Here is a 16,566-nt window from a genome sequence, read left to right as displayed (position 1 = left end):
CTTAAAAATGGTATTCTAAGTGTCCGAACATTATGAATATCAAGATTTATATAATTATTATGGCATAAAGTACTGTGAATATATAAAAATGGAAAGTGAATATACACAGGCTAAAAGCCATATATTTAACCTTCCAAATGAGACTAACCTCGATTTCATACGATACACGTAATGGGAGAAACGAATATTTATACATGTCAATGTGTGCAATTTTTCAATAACTTTGATGCTGTATATATCTCAAAATAATCAGATTTGGGGCCAACAAAAAAATATGGGTCACTTAATTTTACCCTTAGAAAGCATTAAAAAAATTCAAACAATTCTAAAACTATGAGGTCAAAAATGTGTCCGGTCTGACGTGGAATGACTCATATATTGATATATCACCATTGATATTACACTCCAGTAACGTGAAACACTGAGATATTATGATGTGATTTCTATTACATGGGTTGCTATTACTGCATTTGGATAGTAATAATATTAGAACAACATTATATCATCATTAATTAGTTTTTTATTATTGTAGTAAACTGGGGTAAACTTGATCCGTGGGGATTATTTGACCACAAAAAAAGAAAGATTTCTTCTTCTTCTTCTTCTTCTTCCCTTCAAGTATTAGGCCATATGGCCTGTTACGATCTCACAGTTGCATTTTCAATCTAGCGCGTCTTTGGACGACCGAGAGATCTCTTCCTGTTTGCACGATGGTGGAGCATGACTTTTGGGCTTCTATCTCTACGCATGCGATGCAGATGATTTATCCAGTTGTTCTGATAATGTTTTACGTGATTAATTACAGGTTCTAGTTGTAATTCTTCCATTAAATCTTCATTGCGTTTGTGATTCCATTTCCTATATCCTGCTGTATATCTGATAAATTTCATTTCATTGGGCGTTATTCTGCTTTCGTCTTTCTTCCTCAATGTCCATGCCTCACTGCCGTAACAAAGTACAGGTCTCGCCAAGGTCTTGTATAGGCGAAATCTAGTATGCCTTTATACTAGGGAAGGTTTCATAATGTTGTTAATTATTCCCATTGTTTTAGTGTATTTAGAAATTTTCTGTGAAATGAAAGATTTAAATTATGAAATCACCTCTAATTGTGACCAAAAGTAAATTATAAAAATTAAGTTCTCAAGAAACGGAAAAGAAATAATTAACATTAAAAACATATACTGTTCATTGGTCAGAGAATCATCGATATCAGTGAACCAAATTTAACATATCATAATACGTTAAATCATTTCAAACATTACGTACCATACCTTCAAGCTTTCCACCAATGCTGTCAAATGCAGTAAACAACGAGACATTCTCTGCTTGCAGATTCTGATAGAAGAAGTGAAAAATATCCAGAAACAAGTGACAAAACAAAGATAACTGAAGATTTGTTAGTTGTAAGCATTCATCCATGACTCTCCGAGATGGATTTATCAAAATGGTCAGATACTGTTCAAATGGTTCTTCGGGAAAATCTTGACATGGCAACAAAACTTAAAGCGTTGAAACTAAATAAGAAAGACTTAGAACATCCAAAATGGGTCTATTGCACTCTCTGAAAGGTATTGCACACTGAATAAAGAACATATTTTGTTTGATGAGTAATCTGGTGTCCTTTACCATGGAATCTCAATGCACAGATCACATACTTCAGACTGTGGCAGAGACTTGTAAACTGTTGGAATATCTTAATATTAAATGGTTTATTTTTGTCACAGATGACAGTGTCACACACATCAACTCTTTGACTAGACTTAGAGAACTCCTGGTTTGTCATTTTAATACAATTATAATCGTTTTTGATTCCTTTTCCAGAAAAAAAAAATTTTATACGAAATATTTCATAGAGTCCTCCGAGAAAAGCATTGATTCAATTCCCAATATGCCCATTGTCAGACAATTTAAGAGAGCAGTGCATTATGATAATGAATGAAGCACAAAACCAAAACCCAGTCCATCAGATGTGCAGAAATTTCATCCCAACAAATGTAACATTGTGAAATACATTTGCACAACGAAAAGTTGCATTTGCTCTGATCAGACAGCTGGGGAGGAGAGTAAAACAATAGAAGCTGGAGGTTAGGAGTTAAATGGAGGCTGATGAGTAGCAATATGGTGGATGGAAAAGAATAGCGAGTGACTCTAGATAACTGCGACAGGAAAACGAAACAAAAACGTCAGTAAGTAGCATGCAGTATTACTGATATCAAAAAAAGTGGTTTTAGTTATACCGTGTCTCTCAGTACAGCGACAAGTCCTAGGCTCAGGCCTGTGACGTAATTATTGCTAGTGGCTACCGATCTATTCGAAAATACCTAGCCCACGTTCAGTTTCCACGGTAAACAATATTTACAGTTGAAAACGGCGTTAAATACCACCACCACCACCACCACTGTTACTGCTGTGTCTGTGAATCATGGAACATCCCTGCGCTCTGCCTCCTTCACAATAGCCACAGTCGGGCCTGGAATTCTTTGCACAATACGTCAGGAATAGTCGAGGTCTGAAAGTTTTAAATCTCTGCTGCTGAAAAACAGTACCTGTGAATAAAACTAGTGCCTTGTGAAATAAAAGATATAAATTATAATTTCCTTTATTTCCATTCAATAATCTCTGCTTATATTTCTATATCAATTCCACATAACACTCTTCCATAACTCTTTCACACTTTTATTTTGTCTAATAATAATAATAATAATAATAGTAATAGTAATAATAATAGTAATAATAATAGTAATAGTAGTAGTAATAATAATAATAATAATAATAGTAATAATAATAGTAATAATAGTAATAATAATTATTATTATTTATTTACTCGTATTTATTTATTTATTTATTTATTTATTTATCTATTTATTTATTTATTTATTGATATTCATGTGCTGGACAACAGCCATTGGCCAATAAAAGTCCAGCATGGTGATACAATTAATACATTAAAATGAACAACTATGGTACAAACTAAATACTTGAATCAACAAAAAATAAAGAACATTGAATACAATAATTAATTTACAAGAATTAATACTAAAAAATATTAGAGAAAGGAGATGATTCTTACTACCAATTTGTGTATAAGGATTAAGCAAATAATATTAGCAAAGACATTGCCATATTCTAATATTTCTATACATTGTTAATGATAATAGTTATAATAATCATAGTAATAATAATAATAACAATAATAATAATAGTAATAATAATATTAATAGTAATGGTAATAGTAATAATAATAATAATAGTAATAATAGTAATAATAATAGTAATAATAATAATAGTAATAATAATAATAATTCTCTTATTAATTGATACTTGCAATTGTTTATTTAGGTTAATGTTCCTGTCCAGTTATTTTTATGTCACTTGTTTTCATTGTCTTCATGTAATTTTGTGTGACGTATTCTTAAATAAGCTAGGCCTACTCATTTTTGGTATTTAGTGTAAAGTTTTTACAACCAGTTGCAGATAAGGTCTAATGGCAGGGATGTCAAAGCGCCTGTATTACGTGCTAATACCGCAAGCAATATAAATCAAGTAAGGTTCACTTCTAGCAAGATAAAGTACAATCATCGATTTAAGGAAATGTTGTGTGGGTTGCTGAGGGCACGCGGTGCAGGCGCTTAAACATCACTGCCTTATGGCCTAACTCTGAAAGGGAAAATAAAGCTTAACACCACCAATACACTTCCTCCCACAATACTGCCCATGCCATGCCGTACAAATTATTATTATTATTATTATTATTATTATTGTTGTTGTTGCTGTTGTTGTTGTTGTTCTGTTGTATAGAACGCCAGAGAACGTTCACTAAATTATTCAGTATACCACGACTAGTGCAGTTTACGCAACGTTTCATTTCCGCAAATATGAAGCATAACTTACAGAAAGCATTGGGCTATACTTTGAGAGTGTTGCGGGCTGCATACAAACTTCAGAGAAAGGTTGGTAATGGCATCCTGACCGTCTCAAATACAATTTGTGTATTCCTGCTTGAACAGATAGCCTATATGTAAAGTACTGGGCTACGTTTTGAGAGTTTAATTAACAGGATCGCTGATAGACAATTGCTATTTCCGCCATACTGTCCGCATCAAATAACTAAAACAATTGAGTGGAAGATATGAAAATATTCCCAACTTTGGTTATGCTTAAATTTTCAATGGACGAAATATACAAAGAAGTAGTCCGACTGCACAAAGGTTCACTGACTGCATTTAAGAACGAATAATTTTAAAATTTTTACATATTCATTTTTTATCTCATCGATATTACTGAAAATTGCCTTTCATAAAAATATAACGTAATAAAAACATTAATGTATTACATAATATGTTGTAGATGCATTTATCCAGTACAGTTTATATTCAAAAAGAAATAATTATTGAAACCATCAATGAAGTTATATTTTGAAGATTTGTGACGGTGTCGTGTATAGTTCCTGGGTTAGCTCAGTCCGTAGAGCATTCGTGCGCTAGGCGAAGGGTCCTGGGATCGATACCAGGCCTCGGAACAACTATTCCCTGAAAATTATTCAAGCCTCCTTCACAGGGAGCTTCTACCTGAGAGCCAGATTTGTAAAAGTTATATTTTGTCCCTCTGTACCCACTGACACACTGAAGTTTAAGATCGTCCAACATTTATTAACTTTTAAAGTTACTTTTGTTTAAGCGTTTCGAACAGTTTTATGTACATGTAAGGGCAATATATTCGTTATTTTCAGCCATTTTTAGGTCATAAAAGTCCGTCTTTCATTAATAACGAAACTGAATATACCAACATTTTATTTTTCTCTGCATAAGAACTCCTTATCTTGCGACAAATTAACATTAACTATTCAAACAAGAAGATGCCTCTGAATAATACATCACCGTATGAAATCAAAACGAGTAAAAATATAACTCTGGCTCACAGTCTTTGTATGCCAAGGCAGATTGATTTCTAAGAAAGATTTGAATTCCTAGGTATTTGTAGGTCAGTATTTAATACTCGTCTAGCTATAAAATGGTCATCATATTTTTTAACTATTCGCATAAAAGAAGGAAATAACAATATGCAAGAAAAGAAGAAGTGTAAACGTTCGCATCTTTTATTGTATCGGTATTTGAACGCACTCGCAGCTTGGCTATTGTCGTGGCGACGTCATCAACAATGCTCAACAGACAGGACGTGGGGGTCGTTTCCCTGGAAACACTTGGGATTGCGATTTCGAACTATCAAAATGTCGAAAATATTCCGATCCCTCAAGCTCCAATCTCTCAAGAATGCGTTCTGGGGAGGACCTGCGGTTGTGCAAGCACCATCGCGGATTTCGTGGGGGATGCCAGATTTGGTAAGAACCGTGGGTATCGTTGGGACTGTGGGGTTGGGGGGCTATTACTTATGGAGCCGTCTACCGGAGAGAAGTGATGCCTCCACGTCCCCTGATCGTGTTCCTCCGCCGTCACCGCCTTCACAGTCACCACACGCACACTCCCGTTATTGCACACATTTTCCATACTTTTACGCACCCCCCTGCACACCAACACGCCCACCACCAGTGACACTACAGTCACCCCCCTCATCCCCACCTCCATCTTCACCCACACCACCGCCACCCCCGCCGCCCCGCCCTATTCTCAAAAAGGGTACACGAGAAGAACAGGGCGCCGACCGTCCGCGCAAGAGGGTGACGATTGTGCTTCCTCCCGAGGTTCATGAGATACCTCGGGAGGTAGACAAGCCGTCACCCTCTATGCGGGCGGCAATGGCAGACAGACCGTCCACCCCACAACGTACAGACAGAATTCCTCCCTGGTCAAGTCGTCAAAGGCAGCAGGAAGCGAGGCGCTCCTCCCCGAGGGAGAGCGCCCCGCAGCCTGCTACAAAGCCCAGTACGGGCAGAGTCGCCAGCCAGCAGACTCCGGGGGGCTCTCGCTCGCAGCCTGCTGGCGCGTCCAGTACGGGCAGACGCGACTTCAACCAAGGCATGACAGAGGAGCAACACGAGGCTTTGTACAGAAGATATTTGGCATCTAATCCTACCAAGGAGCAATTAGAATTCTATGAAAAGGTCCTTAGAAATTACGGGACGGAGCGTAGACACAGGGACGGAGGGGATTAGGGCAAAACTTGCACGGCCGCGGTCCTCGTAGGGCTCGTCGCCAAGACAATTAAGGTAAGTCGAGAATCTGCTTCATTACTATTATCATTATTCTTAGTGTTCTAGTGTGTAGGATAGGTATAGGTTATTGTAGTTATAGTTTTTGATATTTATAGTATACACTCAGTGCATTATATCATCAATATTTATACAGCAAAAATTAAATTCTTGTTCCAATCATATTTTAGTAACTCTCTTTCGCCATTTTATACAAAATTTCTAGTAATTTCTGGTTCACATTCTGGCATTATATTACCACCTTCATCTCATTCATACGCTAAATAAACATCGCAGTTTGTAAAGGGTCATACAGGTAAGGACACTTACCACCTGCATTTAGGTATTATGATTTAGAAAAGTGATGCAGTCTCATAACACGAGTAAGAATATAAAATAAATACTTCCTCAGTAAATCGACGAAAGAATACTCACAAGGAAAGTACTTGTGTCAAATTTCTGACAGTGCTGCACATATTTTGAGGTCACAGACTCATCGTGGAAATTGCAGATAGCACTTCAAAAATAGCACTAAAGTATGAAGCGATTAAAACAACGCTACTATAAACATGCTATCACTAATAGCCAATTACTCACATACAGCGTAATCAGTATTAAGAAAACAAGTGTCATCCATCGACTTACTGAGTCAAACATTGTAAAGCAGAAAAGCCAAATAACGCCACGGGTTCTAATATCGCCTTCATATTGCAAGAACTGAGCAAATCACTGCAGTGGAAGAACCAAATCATAGATCATTCCAATGCAACAGAATCAAAAACAGGCGAACATGTCTCACAGTTGGCCAGCTATTAATGGCCGAAGAAAACAAATTATGACTACAGTAGGGCCTGCTTCAGAATCCAGCTGTAAGTGATTCACGAGTCGTAACCAGCAAATATGCAAACACGTACCAATTACGCATGTCACGTGGCAAGGTCCTTCATTGTATTAAACGTATCACATGAACAGTACAGTCTTTTCTAAAATTAATTTGCTATAGAACAATTTAATTCACTGCTCAAATTATGCAATAAATAAACAAACCGAAGTTACGTTGGAAGAAGGTACTTCCAGATATAGATACGCATGTTGAATGCCAAAATGAATTCCTCAGTGAAAAGTTACAACTAAACAAAGTAGTCAGTAAACGCAATTCCATTACAGGCCAAATCGGACCAGAGGGTCGCGGGACGTTAAGGCTCCAGCTATACAATCGGCATTAATGCCAGTAGGGATATCAGCCCTACGTGCCCGCCGTTCTTATCCTCAAGGAAATGTCCCTGGTACTCATTCATTTCTGATAGGGGATGAATAAAATGCAGGTGAATAGTGCGGCTGGAAGGGTTAGAGAAAATCCATGGCAACATAGCGAACTTCCGGCTTTAGCTGCCATTCGTCCTCGAACACATAACCTCTATGTTAGGTGTAAAGCTGAGACATCTAGGACGTTTGTCGTTAAGTTACGTGCACCCAAACTATAGCATAGCAAGTACAGAGAGCAGGGAAGGTCAGTGTACAGACTCTGTACGCTAAACCATAGAGAATAAGGTGTACACTCACATGACGAATAAACTGGAGCTCAGGTCACGTCGTCAATACTGGATTGTGGAGTCTGTTGCAGTGAACACTACCTACGTTTTGATTACGTCAACAATCCTTTTATAATGTGTAGCAATTTAGACTGCAGTATCCAGCTATGTCCATCTCATTACAATGGGTTACGGCGGTAGAGGGATTCCAGGAACCATTTCTCTGAATTTCGTAACCCGACTTGGTGCCTTAAAAATATGTATTTGACATTCGATATGAAACTGTTCACATCAATGTAGCAGGACGAAACTTCTTTGGCTATTCGATGTAGCCCATGGGCTAGGATAACTTTCGGCTAAAGTAGCTGAAGTTCCTTATCTGCTTTTAACATGTAGCATTCGTGATGAAAATAACTACATTATCATTTTTTATTTCGTCTGGCCATAAGAAGGTCATAGGCGTTTGAAAAACTTTGATTCTATTTAAATGATCCACTTTCTCACGAATTTCAGAGGTTAATAAAGTTTTATTGGGTTTGTCTGGTGGAAGAATGCCCGTAACGACATTGCAACAAATCTTGCAGCGGCGTCTGTGCTTCCATAGATGGAAACCTATATTTTACTATCTCCTACACTTAGTGGTATGCGAGATATAACATCATCATAGCATTTCGGTATATAGTAGATTATTTCCGAAAAGTTGATTGACTAGGGAGTTCCCTTTTCACGTATTTTCGCATAAAGTTTTAAAGTGTGTATTTCCAACGTTATTTAGGCTATTGGTATATTGACCCATACCATCATTTTACATAAAAGGTGAAAAATCTCTTTTTGTGTGGTACATATTGAATTGTAACTTACATGCGATTCTTATCCTCCTTCCTCAGTTAAACTGTCACCTGTGCTTTATGTTGTTTCGTGTTACAATGTTGTGTTACGAATTTACGTTTCGTACCTTTAATTTCTGTGCTACATAAATTTCATATTATGATAGTCACCCCACTTACTGCGAAATTTTATGTGCCTAATTTCTCCATCACCTTGTTTGCTATTGATATATTTGATGATTCAGCCATTATGAATATTATACATTACGTAAGATAGGTAATGTAGATAACTCTGGAGTCTGTCCACTACACAACGTAAATGTGTTCTGTTGCCCGAGTCGCATGCCTGTACGCAACCACCCCCCCCCCCACCCTTCATACTATTTAGCTTCGACAAACATCGCGATATAGTTAACTTGATATCGTCCTGCAGTCCTACAAGGCTCAGCTTTAGTTAGGTGGCACAAATTGGTACCGGAGAATATGATAAAATTCAATGTAGTTAAGCTGTGTAGGAACAGGCTCTTAAAATTAGAATGTTCAGTATTACCGCCATCTACAGGACGATACGAAGTTCATAGAGACAACGAGATCAGCTTACACTTGGGTGAAACCGACGGAGTTCAGGGTCATCATGATGATGTGCACTCTTTCATTCTACACAATAAAGCGAATTCAAATGAAGACGCATGGATTTAATAATAATTTCACTCTTAAGATAGTGAATTTGACACGGCGTATCCGTACTGGCAGTTAAAATATGCTTCCGATGACATCTATTGATTGACGACCATTTTGGGCATAGACGATAATTTCAGGGAAGTATATCTCGCGATTCCGATGCGGTAGCACGCTGATCTTTGTACCAAACGAAAGATCTCGTCTAGATCTGTCCACTTAAGGCACAAGTATTCACATAAAACCCACGGCCATGTTCCCGACATAACAAAGCCCTGATTATTTTTTAATTAAGATACAATTTTCAAGGTATTCTACAAGTCTGAGTTATGGAATACTGAAATTATATACAGTTTTGTTCTCACGTACACATTTCTATTGCTATCCGATTTTACTGGACTGGAATAATCTTTTCACTGTTTCGTTTACAACAGTATCTGTCCTCATAAGGCCTACGTGCTGGGAGAATACGTGTAGTAAAAGATGCCCGGAAAAGAAAAAAAATAATAATAATACAAGAATCGATTTTAATCAGACTTAGTTCCATATTCCATCCCATCGCAATGCCTTAAGCTGTGATTTCACAATGTCTGAAAAACCTGATCAAGAAGTGAGTGTTATAGTACCTTCAGTAGTGGTTCATATTCCTCAGAGAAGTGAGTGAAAACAGAGATATGCGTTCAAAATGTTCACCAAGACGCTAAAGTCGAAGTAGGTTAACATTAGCATGTTATATAATCACCACTCTGAAAACACAAGCACGCAAACATGGCTTAAATGTTAGCTTTTCAACCTCACTTCATACGATCAGGCATATGCTCAATATAGAGGGCGATATTAAGAACCGCAGCTCTAGCTGCAAGTCTAGTCAATGACCGTTATAAATAAAATACTTGAGTGGAGACCTTCCAGTTTTACGAGCTTAGTGAAGTTATTTTTGATAGGCTTTTCCACTCTTCAGAGGTTTGCCTCTTAATGCTCTTTCCTCTCAATGGACGAGAGTACAGTCAACCAGTTGTGATGTTTCTGCGACAGACAGCAGACCTGTCGCGATTAACCGACTAAATTAAATGAAAAATACTGACTGAAAGATAATTAATCCTGCGATTAACACTGTGGCATGAGTCCAAAGTACCAAATCAGTGACAATGTGCGGGTGTGTAAGTGTGGACAAGCAGAAATTGGTCGCAACTAGTGAAGTCTGGGAGCCACAAGTAGCTCCACTTAACGACGAACATGTTATGTACAATGTATGTACAGTGGTTGGTTGTACAAGTTGCGACCATTATACAGCAAGTCTAGAATGACTGCTATCGTCTACGTCAATATGGGGCACAAGTAGCTCCACTTAACGTCGAACATGTTATGTACAATGTATGTACAGTGGTTGGTTGTACAAGTTGCGACCATTATACAGCAAGTCTAGAATGACTGCTATCGTCTACGTCAATATGGGGCACAAGTAGCTTCACTTAATCATAGCAGTTGGTAAAAGTCCTAACACAAGTCATTGAAAAACCCTGCGCCCACAAGTGCGATGTGCTCAAACACGCCATACAGCCCGCACATGTCAAAGGCTCCCTCAAGATAACACCGCACGGTCATAGTTGGCGTTATTTGGCGACTCGTGTTATGGGACTTAGTTTTATGAAGTAGCTTACACTTAGTTAGTTGACTGCGAACAATTTGTCTGAACATAAAGTTTCTTTCTTTTCATGGCACCCCGGCGCGGTGGGAGGAACATCGAGCGCACTTCCCACCTGCAGCATCGCCGTGGAGGATGGAGGTAAAACTCCTCATGGAGATTATGGGGGGTGGATACAAGGGGGGGTAGGGGTGGGATTTGGTGGGTAGGGGTGGGATGGGTGGGTTGGGGTGGGGTGGGCCTTTTAGAGTTCGGGATTGGGTGAGTTTGGGGTGAATATGGCAATATTTTTGTCAACAGTGCAAATTTTAATTAGTTTGTATTGCCGGAGTTCAGTGAATGTGCTTTCCAAACTTCATTTAGAAGGCCCAGAAAGTAACAGAACATTTTATTGACTCCCAATAGGGGTATGGGTTTCGTAACCCGAATGGGAAGTCCAACTGACTTAACACACTTCACAGATCCGAATGGAAGCACAGAAATCCGGCAGCAACACAGAATAAAAGAGGATTTCTGTCTCATTGTCTAAAGGGATGTAAACTAAAAATCTTGACCTCACAACAGAGTGAAAATAACGAAACTGAATCGTAATGAAACAAATTCAAATCAGTTGTAATGTCATTCATAAATTTACAGAATAACATACCAATGCATAATTTACAAAATAACTCTGATAGCAAAAATGAAAGATACATTTTATTTATGTTGTCATCGTAGACAATTATCAGTATTAAATATATAAATATATGTAGCACAGAGAATATTATACAGTGCAAAGTGTCCACAACAGCGCTAAAAGTCCACATCGGACCTGAATAATAAGGGCCAGCAGGACAATTGGCTAGAAAGTGGCAGAGTTGAATTCCTTTCGAGATAAGGAGAGATATCAACTGTCACAAATTGCAGGACTGCTAACCGTCCAGCCTCGTTTCTTATGCGTCTACATGGGAAGTATGCATTGGCAGAACAAGGTGATAAAGTATGCCTCACTCTCGACCGACACAACACAGAAATCATGGAGCCCTACCTCTATGCTTTCTGTAAACAATACTATTATTACTAGAATCGACAAAAGTATGAGAAATAAAGATTATGAAAACGATATGCATTCAAATATCCATGCATATCAACATCCGTAGGCTTATAAAAATAATAAAAACGAATGTACATATATATCGAAAATTTATATTTCCGTACATTCATGTAAATATAAACTGGCACTCCTATCAAAATTCCAAAATAATAGTGATTGCAGAAATGTGAGCATCGCCTATCTTAAGTTTACATTCAGGAAATCATATTAATTATGCTAAATAAAGAATATTTAATACATAAAATATTACACAGTGCAAATCGGACCTGACTAATAGCAGTTGGTAGGGCAACTGACTGGAAGGTGGCGGAGTTCAGTTCCCTCCGAGATAAGAAGAGGAACTATCAGTGCCACAAAATGCAGCATGGCTGCTATCCGTCGAGGCTTGTTTCAGGGGTTAACGAGTTACCCAGGAACTGAATAACCAGAACAAGATGATCAATTATAATTTCATCTTCCTTTGACCGGTACACAAAGCATGGAGTCCTACTTCTTCTGTGCTTTCTGTAAAAAAGTTCTTTTGGCCCTAAATGGTCACCAGAAGTAGGCTAAGGAAATCTAAAACAAATAATACAAGCCACTGAGCAACTATATTACAAATTGGATTTCCTTGCATTCATGTTAATAATAAATCGGTATAAAAATTCCAAAGTAACAGTGATTGCAAGAATGTGGAAATCACCTATCTTGTACTTATCCTGAATTTTATCGCAAACAATCATATTCATTATATAAAAGTTATTTAGCAGATAAACATGAAACTGTACACAATGAAGCTAGTAAGTACAAATTGTAGTTGACTAATATCAGTTGGCAGGGCAACTGACTGGAAGGTGGCTGAGTTCAGTTCCCTCTGAGATGAGGAGGGAAACGAACTGTCCCAAAATATACAAAATGGCCACATGCCGTTCAATCTCATTTCAATGATTACCTGACTTCTCCGTCCAGGAACTGAATAAGCGGAGCGAGATGATACAAGTATTGGTCAATCTTGCTCCGGACGGTACAGAGAGCATGGAGCCCTACCTCTATGCTTTCTGTAGAACAGAGTCACGAAAAGCAAAAATAAAAGACAACTAAAAATGCAAATTGTACCTCAAAACTATGAGTAATTCCCATGTATTTACGAAAACAAAATACATGGGAATTAATGGATTGTTACAGTGGCATAAAATTCAAAAACAAAAATATGTAACCTTTTACTATACAATTTCTATACAAACGAAATCAATTCATAAGGCCACTGTTAGAAAAAGGAATTGTTCAGAATAACTGAATTAAAATTATCACTCATAACAATTTGAAAAAAAAAATCATAGCCATTTTAAAAAATCATAACGCCATGTGAAAAAAAAAATACCATTTCAAAAAAAGTATGTGAAAAAAATACCATCTCCAAAAATAAATCATCTGAAAAAAAAATACATTTCTAGTTCCAAAAATCACATCACCATCGTTTGAAAAAAAACGTTCACCTTCATGAAAGCTATCGTCAATTATCACGTGAAAAAAAAAATCATCCCTCCTCCAATGGGAAAAAGATCTTCAATAAAAAAAGTCCAACTCTTAAAAAACCTCGTCTCAATATCTGCTATCAATGAGCAATTTTAATTACATCTTTTCTCAAAAATGAAATCCAATATACTCTTAAAATAAACCTGTCTTCTACTTTATCAAACAACACCAACTCAATATGTCATTTCTTCTCACATGAGAAACAAATATCCTTTCAAATAAATAAAAAAAATAGGTAATCAAGAGTTCACAACTAATAACATCCAGGAAACATTAGTAAATTCTCCATTACTGAAAATAATCCTCTGTAATTAAAAAAAACTGCATCATCAATAGAGAAGAGTTCCAGATAAACCAAAACATTATCTTTAATAACATATTCTTCAATGAACGAAAAATGAAAACCAAGAAGAAACCACATCATCTTTTGTCAACAAGAAAAACAACATTACTGTTTACCAAGAAGTAATGCAACTGTGAAAACACATCTTAAACCAAGAAAATTGTACGCTGCTAACCAGAAATCACAACGATACATTTCACCAAGAAGAAATGCAACAAGAAGCACTCAATCAACAATGAAGAAAGAAAGAATTCCTAAAACTGGAAATTACTGAAACAAATAAAATGAAGTAGAAGATGAAATACCTCTACATTTTATCCACTGAAAAAGAAATAAAATTCATATAAACATTACGAAACAAGACTTCAACAGTCGTCAGTCATTCTTCTGCCGTAGTCAACTTCTTCGACTGCAGCGAGGTGCTGAGTCATCTGACTCCAGCCATAGTCAACTTATTCGACTACAGCGAGTTGCTGAGTCATCTGACTCCAGCGATAGTCAACTTTTGCGACTGCAGCGAGGTGCTGAGTCATCTGACTCCAGCGATAGTCAACTTCTGCGACTGCAGCGAGGTGCTGAGTCATCTGACTCCAGCGATAGTCAACTTCTTCGACTGCAGCGAGGTGCTGAGTCATCTGACTCCAGCGATAGTCAACTTCTGCGACTGCAGCGAGGTGCTGAGTCATCTGACTCCAGTGATAGTCAACTTCTGAGACTGCAGCGAGGTGCTGAGTCATCTGACTCAAGCGATAGTCAACTTCTGCGACTCCAGTGAGATGCTGAGTCATCTAACTCCAGCGATAGTCAACTTACACAACTGCAGTGAGGTGGTGAGTTATTAGAGTTCAGCCATAGTCAATTTCTTTCGACTACAACGAGGTGCTGAATCACAAAAAAAAAAAAAATTATACATCTTGATTACACAACTTTTAACAGTGTATCCCTTCGGAATATGTTTGCCTATTATATGATTTTGTTGTGTTAAATTTTATCGTACCTGGTTTACATGTTTCGACCTATTATGGGTCATCCTCAGAACTGGTCGTTGTTGGTCTTGGCGCCATCACTGGAAACAAAACAAGACACGCCAAGACCAACAACGACCAGTTCTGAGGATGACCCATAATAGGTCGGAACATGTAAACCAGGTACAATAGAATTGAACACAAGAAAGTCATATAATACATCTTCCGACAAAATTTTTGCCATAGGTAACTTCTACTACTGCAGCGAGGTGCTGAGTTATCAGACATCAGACATTAACAACGTCTGGAGACGGGAGCCAGACAACAGCCAGAATCTACGTCCATTGTTCTTGTTTCTCAAATATGCAAAAATTAACTAATTTATTGTTTTATATTCTCATCATTAGTTGTCTTGTCAGTTCCATTTGGACGTCACTATAATAAATAATGATACTACAACTTCTGTTTTTATTCTTCGTACTTGCAACATTACTATTACATATATTTAAATCAATAGGAGAAAAGTATTAAAAAACATTTGCTATTCAGTAATATTTTCGATGTTTAATCAATTTTGTTTATATGATTATGTCTCGTGACCAGAATATTGTACGAAAAGGAAATATATATATATATATATATATATATGTGTGTGTGTGTGTATATATATATATAAATTGGAGATTTATCCTTCGAAGAGGTGGACAAATTCAGATACCTTGGAGCCAACAGTAACGAATATAAATGACACTCGGGAGGAAATTAAACTCAGAATAAATATCGGAAATGCCTGTTATTATTCGGTTGAGAAGCTTTTGTCATCTAGTCCGCTGTCAAAAATCTGAAAGTTAGAATTTATAAAACAGTTATATTACCGGTTGTTCTATATGGTTGTGAAACTTGGACCCTCACTTTGAGAGAGGAATAGAGATTAAGAGTGTTTGAGAATAAGGTTCTTATGAAAACATTTGGGGCTAAGAGGGATGAAGTTACAGGAGAAAGGAGAAAGTTACACAACGCTGAGCTGCACGCATTGTATTCTCACCTGACATAATTAGGAACATTAAATCCAGACGCTTGAGATGCGCAGGACATGTAGCACGTATGGGCGAATCCAGAAATGCATATAGAGTGTTAGTTGGGAGGCCGGCGGGAAAAAGACCTTTGGGGAGCCCGAGACGTAGATGGGAAGATAATATTAAAATGAATTTGAGGGAGGTGGGATATGATGGTAGAGACTGGATTAATCTTGCTCAGGATAGGGATCAATGGCGGGCTTATGTGAGGGCGGCAATGAACCTCCGGGTTCCTTAAAAGCCAATAAGTAAGTAAGTAAGTCAGTAAGTAAGTAATCAATTTTGTTTACAGCTAGCTCTGTCTGGGACCTGTAGGATGTAGCCTATATAATACTGATCCAGGGAATACGTCTATTAATGACCGGGTGACGGAACAAATGAATTAACATAAATTAATGGATAACATATGTGGATGCATGAATGAAATATAACGGGCTTATTTCTGCTCATCTTCCTAAATACGTGCATTACATGCATGACAGACGACGGAAAAGTAATTTGAAGTCATGATTTTAAGACCACCTTCCGTTACACTACCACAAGAAATGTAGCTGCTAACATGCTGTATCAGTGTGTAAAGGTTAAGGCCTGTACATATCAGCTTGACAATTTGAAAGTATATCTTTGAATATAATAGTCATAATGAAGTTTCACATTAACTCTACCAAATTAAAACTACAGTTATTATTCAAAGATAAAGACGGATAATGGAGGTACGGTTAAAAGAAAACTAAATGTGGATTATTT

General features: G+C 37.4%; 1 protein-coding gene across 3 annotated transcripts in view; it reads left to right on the top strand.

Moving 5' to 3' along the window:
* LOC138713499 (golgin subfamily A member 6-like protein 24) overlaps positions 1-16,566 on the top strand; it is a 588,053-nt gene that overhangs the window by 416,511 nt on the left and 154,976 nt on the right. The window lies entirely within an intron of this gene.

This window comes from Periplaneta americana, chromosome 2 (assembly GCF_040183065.1).
Source record: "Periplaneta americana isolate PAMFEO1 chromosome 2, P.americana_PAMFEO1_priV1, whole genome shotgun sequence".
Lineage (NCBI taxonomy): Eukaryota > Metazoa > Arthropoda > Insecta > Blattodea > Blattidae > Periplaneta > Periplaneta americana.
The sequence above is the reverse complement of the archived record's forward strand: the minus strand, read 5'-3'. Positions and strand labels throughout refer to the sequence as shown.